This window comes from Oncorhynchus kisutch, unplaced genomic scaffold (genome assembly GCF_002021735.2).
Source record: "Oncorhynchus kisutch isolate 150728-3 unplaced genomic scaffold, Okis_V2 Okis02a-Okis13b_hom, whole genome shotgun sequence".
NCBI classification, from domain to species: domain Eukaryota; kingdom Metazoa; phylum Chordata; class Actinopteri; order Salmoniformes; family Salmonidae; genus Oncorhynchus; species Oncorhynchus kisutch.
Genome location: NW_022261979.1, coordinates 2,343,057 through 2,352,236, shown reverse-complemented (window position 1 = coordinate 2,352,236; position 9,180 = coordinate 2,343,057).

The following is a 9,180-nucleotide window of genomic DNA, read 5'->3' as shown; positions in this document are numbered from 1 at the left end:
TGGTTGGTTCAAGATGGGCAAAAAAGGATTACAACTAAAATAAGAAAGTCATCTTTGGGAAATTATTATTCAAAATACTCTTCACAGGATTAAATCTGGTGTTACAAACAGAGCAGTTTATTTAACTGTTTGGCTTAAGCGGTCAAAACCTGGGGAACTTTGGAGAGGGATTCTTCCATTTCACAATCACAGTCTATTCTCCCATTGGTCAGTGCAATTGTGGTTTTCCCTGAGATCATGTGATTTCTTAGATTTCTGAGGCCTGTTCTAGTCAGTGCCAGCATGATACTATTCTCTGTGTTCTAGTCAGTGCCAGCATGATACTATTCTCTGTGTTCTAGTCAGTACCAGCATGATACTATTCTCTGTGTTCTAGTCAGTACCAGCATGATACTATTCTCTGTGTTCTAGTCAGTGCCAGCATGATACTATTCTCTGTGTTCTAGTCAGTGCCAGCATGATACTATTCTCTGTGTTCTAGTCAGTGCCAGCATGATACTATTCTCTGTGTTCTAGTCAGTGCCAGCATGATACTATTCTCTGTGTTCTAGTCAGTACCAGCATGATACTATTCTCTGTGTTCTAGTCAGTACCAGCATGATACTATTCTCTGTGTTCTAGTCAGTACCAGCATGATACTATTCTCTGTGTTCTAGTCAGTGCCAGCATGATACTATTCTCTGTGTTCTAGTCAGTGCCAGCATGATACTATTCTCTGTGGTCTAGTCAGTACCAGCATGATACTATTCTCTGTGTTCTAGTCAGTGCAGGATGATAATATTCTGTGTGTTCTAGTCAGTACCAGCATAATAATATTCTGTGTGTTCTAGTCAGTGCCAACATGATACTATTCTCTGTGTTCTAGTCAGTGCCAGCATGATACTATTCTCTGTGTTCTAGTCAGTGCCAGCATGATACTATTCTCTGTGTTCTAGTCAGTGCCAGCATGATACTATTCTCTGTGTTCTAGTCAGTGCCAGCATGATACTATTCTCTGTGTTCTAGTCAGTGCCAGCATGATACTATTCTCTGTGTTCTAGTCAGTGCCAGCATGATACTATTCTCTGTGTTCTAGTCAGTACCAGCATGATACTATTCTCTGTGTTCTAGTCAGTGCCAGCATGATACTATTCTCTGTGTTCTAGTCAGTGCCAGCATGATACTATTCTCTGTGTTCTAGTCAGTACCAGCATGATACTATTCTCTGTGTTCTAGTCAGTACCAGCATTATACTATTCTCTGTGTTCTAGTCAGTACCAGCATGATACTATTCTCTGTGTTCTAGTCAGTGCCAGCATGATACTATTCTCTGTGTTCTAGTCAGTGCCAGCATGATACTATTCTCTGTGTTCTAGTCAGTACCAGCATGATACTATTCTCTGTGTTCTAGTCAGTGCAGGATGATAATATTCTGTGTGTTCTAGTCAGTACCAGCATAATAATATTCTGTGTGTTCTAGTCAGTGCCAACATGATACTATTCTCTGTGTTCTAGTCAGTGCCAGCATGATACTATTCTCTGTGTTCTAGTCAGTGCCAGCATGATACTATTCTCTGTGTTCTAGTCAGTGCCAGCATGATACTATTCTCTGTGTTCTAGTCAGTGCCAGCATGATACTATTCTCTGTGTTCTAGTCAGTGCCAGCATGATACTATTCTCTGTGTTCTAGTCAGTGCCAGCATGATACTATTCTCTGTGTTCTAGTCAGTGCCAGCATGATACTATTCTCTGTGTTCTAGTCAGTGCCAGCATGATACTATTCTCTGTGTTCTAGTCAGTGCCAGCATGATACTATTCTCTGTGTTCTAGTCAGTGCCAGCATGATACTATTCTCTGTGTTCTAGTCAGTGCCAGCATGATACTATTCTCTGTGTTCTAGTCAGTGCCAGCATGATACTATTCTCTGTGTTCTAGTCAGTGCCAGCATGATACTATTCTCTGTGTTCTAGTCAGTGCCAGCATGATACTATTCTCTGTGTTCTAGTCAGTGCCAGCATGATACTATTCTCTGTGTTCTAGTCAGTACCAGCATGATACTATTCTCTGTGTTCTAGTCAGTACCAGCATGATACTATTCTCTGTGTTCTAGTCAGTGCCAGCATGATACTATTCTCTGTGTTCTAGTCAGTGCCAGCATGATACTATCTCTGTGTTCTAGTCAGTGCCAGCATGATACTATTCTCTGTGTTCTAGTCAGTGCCAGCATGATACTATTCTCTGTGTTCTAGTCAGTGCCAGCATGATACTATTCTCTGTGTTCTAGTCAGTGCCAGCATGATACTATTCTCTGTGTTCTAGTCAGTGCCAGCATGATACTATTCTCTGTGTTCTAGTCAGTACCAGCATGATACTATTCTCTGTGTTCTAGTCAGTGCCAGCATGATACTATTCTCTGTGTTCTAGTCAGTGCCAGCATGATACTATTCTCTGTGTTCTAGTCAGTGCCAGCATGATACTATTCTCTGTGTTCTAGTCAGTGCCAGCATGATACTATTCTCTGTGTTCTAGTCAGTGCCAGCATGATACTATTCTCTGTGTTCTAGTCAGTGCCAGCATGATACTATTCTCTGTGTTCTAGTCAGTGCCAGCATGATACTATTCTCTGTGTTCTAGTCAGTGCCAGCATGATAATATTCTCTGTGTTCTAGTCAGTGCCAGCATGATACTATTCTCTGTGTTATAGTCAGTGCCAGCATGATACTATTCTCTGTGTTCTAGTCAGTACCAGCATGATACTATTCTCTGTGTTCTAGTCAGTACCAGCATGATACTATTCTCTGTGTTCTAGTCAGTGCCAGCATGATACTATTCTCTGTGTTCTAGTCAGTGCCAGCATGATACTAATCTCTGTGTTCTATTCAGTGCCAGCATGATACTATTCTCTGTGTTCTAGTCAGTGCCAGCATGATACTGTTCTCTGTGTTCTAGTCAGTGCCAGCATGATACTATTCTCTGTGTTCTAGTCAGTGCCAGCATGATACTATTCTCTGTGTTCTAGTCAGTGCCAGCATGATACTATTCTCTGTGTTCTAGTCAGTACCAGCATGATACTATTCTCTGTGTTCTAGTCAGTGCCAGCATGATACTATTCTCTGTGTTCTAGTCAGTGCCAGCATGATACTATTCTCTGTGTTCTAGTCAGTGCCAGCATGATACTATTCTCTGTGTTCTAGTCAGTGCCAGCATGATACTATTCTCTGTGTTCTAGTCAGTGCCAGCATGATACTATTCTCTGTGTTCTAGTCAGTGCCAGCATGATACTATTCTCTGTGTTCTAGTCAGTGCCAGCATGATACTATTCTCTGTGTTCTAGTCAGTGCCAGCATGATAATATTCTCTGTGTTCTAGTCAGTGCCAGCATGATACTATTCTCTGTGTTCTAGTCAGTGCCAGCATGATACTATTCTCTGTGTTCTAGTCAGTGCCAGCATGATACTATTCTCTGTGTTCTAGTCAGTGCCAGCATGATACTATTCTCTGTGTTCTAGTCAGTGCCAGCATGATACTATTCTCTGTGTTCTAGTCAGTGCCAGCATGATACTATTCTCTGTGTTCTAGTCAGTGCCAGCATGATACTATTCTCTGTGTTCTAGTCAGTGCCAGCATGATAATATTCTCTGTGTTCTAGTCAGTGCCAGCATGATACTATTCTCTGTGTTATAGTCAGTGCCAGCATGATACTATTCTCTGTGTTCTAGTCAGTGCCAGCATGATACTATTCTCTGTGTTCTAGTCAGTGCCAGCATGATACTATTCTCTGTGTTCTAGTCAGTACCAGCATGATACTATTCTCTGTGTTCTAGTCAGTACCAGCATGATACTATTCTCTGTGTTCTAGTCAGTGCCAGCATGATACTATTCTCTGTGTTCTAGTCAGTGCCAGCATGATACTATTCTCTGTGGTCTAGTCAGTACCAGCATGATACTATTCTCTGTGTTCTAGTCAGTGCAGGATGATAATATTCTGTGTGTTCTAGTCAGTACCAGCATAATAATATTCTGTGTGTTCTAGTCAGTGCCAACATGATACTATTCTCTGTGTTCTAGTCAGTGCCAGCATGATACTATTCTCTGTGTTCTAGTCAGTGCCAGCATGATACTATTCTCTGTGTTCTAGTCAGTGCCAGCATGATACTATTCTCTGTGTTCTAGTCAGTGCCAGCATGATACTATTCTCTGTGTTCTAGTCAGTGCCAGCATGATACTATTCTCTGTGTTCTAGTCAGTGCCAGCATGATACTATTCTCTGTGTTCTAGTCAGTACCAGCATGATACTATTCTCTGTGTTCTAGTCAGTGCCAGCATGATACTATTCTCTGTGTTCTAGTCAGTGCCAGCATGATACTATTCTCTGTGTTCTAGTCAGTACCAGCATGATACTATTCTCTGTGTTCTAGTCAGTACCAGCATTATACTATTCTCTGTGTTCTAGTCAGTACCAGCATGATACTATTCTCTGTGTTCTAGTCAGTGCCAGCATGATACTATTCTCTGTGTTCTAGTCAGTGCCAGCATGATACTATTCTCTGTGTTCTAGTCAGTACCAGCATGATACTATTCTCTGTGTTCTAGTCAGTGCAGGATGATAATATTCTGTGTGTTCTAGTCAGTACCAGCATAATAATATTCTGTGTGTTCTAGTCAGTGCCAACATGATACTATTCTCTGTGTTCTAGTCAGTGCCAGCATGATACTATTCTCTGTGTTCTAGTCAGTGCCAGCATGATACTATTCTCTGTGTTCTAGTCAGTGCCAGCATGATACTATTCTCTGTGTTCTAGTCAGTGCCAGCATGATACTATTCTCTGTGTTCTAGTCAGTGCCAGCATGATACTATTCTCTGTGTTCTAGTCAGTGCCAGCATGATACTATTCTCTGTGTTCTAGTCAGTGCCAGCATGATACTATTCTCTGTGTTCTAGTCAGTGCCAGCATGATACTATTCTCTGTGTTCTAGTCAGTGCCAGCATGATACTATTCTCTGTGTTCTAGTCAGTGCCAGCATGATACTATTCTCTGTGTTCTAGTCAGTGCCAGCATGATACTATTCTCTGTGTTCTAGTCAGTGCCAGCATGATACTATTCTCTGTGTTCTAGTCAGTGCCAGCATGATACTATTCTCTGTGTTCTAGTCAGTGCCAGCATGATACTATTCTCTGTGTTCTAGTCAGTACCAGCATGATACTATTCTCTGTGTTCTAGTCAGTACCAGCATGATACTATTCTCTGTGTTCTAGTCAGTGCCAGCATGATACTATTCTCTGTGTTCTAGTCAGTGCCAGCATGATACTAATCTCTGTGTTCTATTCAGTGCCAGCATGATACTATTCTCTGTGTTCTAGTCAGTGCCAGCATGATACTATTCTCTGTGTTCTAGTCAGTGCCAGCATGATACTATTCTCTGTGTTCTAGTCAGTGCCAGCATGATACTATTCTCTGTGTTCTAGTCAGTGCCAGCATGATACTATTCTCTGTGTTCTAGTCAGTACCAGCATGATACTATTCTCTGTGTTCTAGTCAGTGCCAGCATGATACTATTCTCTGTGTTCTAGTCAGTGCCAGCATGATACTATTCTCTGTGTTCTAGTCAGTGCCAGCATGATACTATTCTCTGTGTTCTAGTCAGTGCCAGCATGATACTATTCTCTGTGTTCTAGTCAGTGCCAGCATGATACTATTCTCTGTGTTCTAGTCAGTACCAGCATGATACTATTCTCTGTGTTCTAGTCAGTGCCAGCATGATACTATTCTCTGTGTTCTAGTCAGTGCCAGCATGATACTATTCTCTGTGTTCTAGTCAGTGCCAGCATGATACTATTCTCTGTGTTCTAGTCAGTGCCAGCATGATACTATTCTCTGTGTTCTAGTCAGTGCCAGCATGATACTATTCTCTGTGTTCTAGTCAGTGCCAGCATGATACTATTCTCTGTGTTCTAGTCAGTGCCAGCATGATACTATTCTCTGTGTTCTAGTCAGTGCCAGCATGATAATATTCTCTGTGTTCTAGTCAGTGCCAGCATGATACTATTCTCTGTGTTATAGTCAGTGCCAGCATGATACTATTCTCTGTGTTCTAGTCAGTACCAGCATGATACTATTCTCTGTGTTCTAGTCAGTACCAGCATGATACTATTCTCTGTGTTCTAGTCAGTGCCAGCATGATACTATTCTCTGTGTTCTAGTCAGTGCCAGCATGATACTAATCTCTGTGTTCTATTCAGTGCCAGCATGATACTATTCTCTGTGTTCTAGTCAGTGCCAGCATGATACTGTTCTCTGTGTTCTAGTCAGTGCCAGCATGATACTATTCTCTGTGTTCTAGTCAGTGCCAGCATGATACTATTCTCTGTGTTCTAGTCAGTGCCAGCATGATACTATTCTCTGTGTTCTAGTCAGTACCAGCATGATACTATTCTCTGTGTTCTAGTCAGTGCCAGCATGATACTATTCTCTGTGTTCTAGTCAGTGCCAGCATGATACTATTCTCTGTGTTCTAGTCAGTGCCAGCATGATACTATTCTCTGTGTTCTAGTCAGTGCCAGCATGATACTATTCTCTGTGTTCTAGTCAGTGCCAGCATGATACTATTCTCTGTGTTCTAGTCAGTGCCAGCATGATACTATTCTCTGTGTTCTAGTCAGTGCCAGCATGATACTATTCTCTGTGTTCTAGTCAGTGCCAGCATGATAATATTCTCTGTGTTCTAGTCAGTGCCAGCATGATACTATTCTCTGTGTTCTAGTCAGTGCCAGCATGATACTATTCTCTGTGTTCTAGTCAGTGCCAGCATGATACTATTCTCTGTGTTCTAGTCAGTGCCAGCATGATAATATTCTCTGTGTTCTAGTCAGTGCCAGCATGATACTATTCTCTGTGTTATAGTCAGTGCCAGCATGATACTATTCTCTGTGTTCTAGTCAGTACCAGCATGATACTATTCTCTGTGTTCTAGTCAGTACCAGCATGATACTATTCTCTGTGTTCTAGTCAGTGCCAGCATGATACTATTCTCTGTGTTCTAGTCAGTGCCAGCATGATACTAATCTCTGTGTTCTATTCAGTGCCAGCATGATACTATTCTCTGTGTTCTAGTCAGTGCCAGCATGATACTGTTCTCTGTGTTCTAGTCAGTGCCAGCATGATACTATTCTCTGTGTTCTAGTCAGTGCCAGCATGATACTATTCTCTGTGTTCTAGTCAGTGCCAGCATGATACTATTCTCTGTGTTCTAGTCAGTACCAGCATGATACTATTCTCTGTGTTCTAGTCAGTGCCAGCATGATACTATTCTCTGTGTTCTAGTCAGTGCCAGCATGATACTATTCTCTGTGTTCTAGTCAGTGCCAGCATGATACTATTCTCTGTGTTCTAGTCAGTGCCAGCATGATACTATTCTCTGTGTTCTAGTCAGTGCCAGCATGATACTATTCTCTGTGTTCTAGTCAGTGCCAGCATGATACTATTCTCTGTGTTCTAGTCAGTGCCAGCATGATACTATTCTCTGTGTTCTAGTCAGTGCCAGCATGATAATATTCTCTGTGTTCTAGTCAGTGCCAGCATGATACTATTCTCTGTGTTCTAGTCAGTGCCAGCATGATACTATTCTCTGTGTTCTAGTCAGTGCCAGCATGATACTATTCTCTGTGTTCTAGTCAGTGCCAGCATGATACTATTCTCTGTGTTCTAGTCAGTGCCAGCATGATACTATTCTCTGTGTTCTAGTCAGTGCCAGCATGATACTATTCTCTGTGTTCTAGTCAGTGCCAGCATGATACTATTCTCTGTGTTCTAGTCAGTGCCAGCATGATAATATTCTCTGTGTTCTAGTCAGTGCCAGCATGATACTATTCTCTGTGTTATAGTCAGTGCCAGCATGATACTATTCTCTGTGTTCTAGTCAGTGCCAGCATGATACTATTCTCTGTGTTCTAGTCAGTGCCAGCATGATACTATTCTCTGTGTTCTAGTCAGTGCCAGCATGATACTATTCTCTGTGTTCTAGTCAGTGCCAGCATGATACTATTCTCTGTGTTCTAGTCAGTGCCAGCATGATACTATTCTCTGTGTTCTAGTCAGTGCCAGCATGATAATATTCTCTGTGTTCTAGTCAGTGCCAGCATGATACTATTCTCTGTGTTCTAGTCAGTGCCAGCATGATACTATTCTCTGTGTTCTAGTCAGTGCCAGCATGATACTATTCTCTGTGTTCTAGTCAGTGCCAGCATGATACTATTCTCTGTGTTCTAGTCAGTGCCAGCATGATACTATTCTCTGTGTTCTAGTCAGTGCCAGCATGATACTATTCTCTGTGTTCTAGTCAGTGCCAGCATGATACTATTCTCTGTGTTCTAGTCAGTGCCAGCATGATACTATTCTCTGTGTTCTAGTCAGTGCCAGCATGATACTATTCTCTGTGTTCTAGTCAGTGCCAGCATGATACTATTCTCTGTGTTCTAGTCAGTGCCAGCATGATACTATTCTCTGTGTTCTAGTCAGTGCCAGCATGATACTATTCTCTGTGTTCTAGTCAGTGCCAGCATGATACTATTCTCTGTGTTCTAGTCAGTGCCAGCATGATACTATTCTCTGTGTTCTAGTCAGTGCCAGCATGATACTATTCTCTGTGTTCTAGTCAGTACCAGCATGATAATATTCTCTGTGGCAAAGTAAAGCAGTAGAGTTGCACTTTTAGGATCAACAGTTTGGTGGGTTTTGTTTTATATTCTCTTATTCAATTTCACAATACCTTACAAATTACGTGAATCAAAAGCCAATCCTGTTAATTATGGTAGTTTAGGCTATTTTGTTTGTATGGTACAGTATGTGTGTTCTTAGATTCCCGATACCATTACATTTAAAAACAAGTGTGTATCTGCTCTGGTTTGGTTATGTGATTCATCCAATGACAAACTCTGAAAACTTTCACTTGTCTGTTATCACACAAATGCCAGTCGGGTGAATGCCAAACTCCGTCTGTCTAAAGTGTAAATATACCTTTGCCCTATAACTGTCAATATCACAGGCCTGTAATGGTTGCAAAAACTGAGCAATATCAGTTGAGCAATGCATCTGTCTGTGCAACAAACAAAACATGTTGCCATCATCCTGTCCTAGGCCGTGGTGTATATATATATTACCTTTATTTAACTAGGCAAGTCAGTTAAGAAAACATTCTTATTTT